Raw genomic sequence first — 276 nt, forward strand, 5'->3', positions numbered from 1 at the left:
AAAAAAAAAAAAAAAAAAAAAAAAATTTCCCAAAGTAAGAGTCAGTGACTGGTGTCTGCACACAAGCTCCGGGGACAGGGCGGGACAGAGTAAGGGGGTCGAGACTAGACACCCCTAGCTGGCCGGCTGGCCACCGGGCGGACCTACTGGAGACGCCCGGGCGGAGCGCGCTCGGGCGGAGTCCCGGAGAGGCGGGGCGCGGTGGATGGTGCAATCCCCGGCCTGAGGGCATCAGGCGGCGGCTGATTAGCTCAGGTTTGCATCACCCGGGCCGGG

The sequence above is a fragment of the Otolemur garnettii genome, unplaced genomic scaffold (genome assembly GCF_000181295.1).
Source record: "Otolemur garnettii isolate 467f Iridium unplaced genomic scaffold, OtoGar3 scaffold00251, whole genome shotgun sequence".
NCBI lineage: Eukaryota > Metazoa > Chordata > Mammalia > Primates > Galagidae > Otolemur > Otolemur garnettii.